The sequence below is a fragment of the Macadamia integrifolia genome, chromosome 7 (genome assembly GCF_013358625.1).
Source record: "Macadamia integrifolia cultivar HAES 741 chromosome 7, SCU_Mint_v3, whole genome shotgun sequence".
Classification (NCBI taxonomy): Eukaryota; Viridiplantae; Streptophyta; class Magnoliopsida; order Proteales; family Proteaceae; genus Macadamia; species Macadamia integrifolia.
The window spans coordinates 30,008,632-30,009,273 of record NC_056563.1 but is presented as its reverse complement, the minus strand read 5'-3'; positions in this window follow the sequence as shown (position 1 = coordinate 30,009,273).

Sequence of the window (642 nt, the reverse complement as noted above, 5' to 3'; positions counted from 1 at the left end):
TATGCATATTTTCAATTTTTTATTTTTTTATTTTTTTTAATTAAAACTAGAATTCCACTATGGAGATTAAACTTCAGGGAAAGCTATTGAATGTGAGATGGTGGATCTTACCGGTTGTACTGAATTTTGGAAGTTCCATTTGCTGATCAGGGTTTCAAGGATTGGAATTGGCTGAGCCGATTCTGGCTGGTTCGCTTATGGCCGGTTCGCTTAATTGGACTCGGCTGGACTCAGCCTGGATCCCGATTCCAAGTTTAATAACCTTGGTGCTGATATGAGTCATTTGACCCCGTGTTTTTCTGTACTTAATATATATTCATACGGAATTCATCAGTAAAGAAAAAAGGCAATAATATAGAGGAATATTTTGTGGCTACCATTGGTTTAAGGAAGGAAGTTTAGTAGTCATTATCTAACAATATTTTATGAATTATTTTTATTTCTTATTATATTTAGTAATGTTCATATATAAGGATATGATTGAAATTTAATGATTAAAATATCTTCTACCAAAAAAAAAAAAAATGACCAAAATATTGAATTACTTCATGTTAATGATATAATCATATGAAGTAATAGTTTCATTTTAGGTGTCAACTAATTTGTAATCTTTTTTTTTTCTTCTTCTTTTTATAAAGTAAT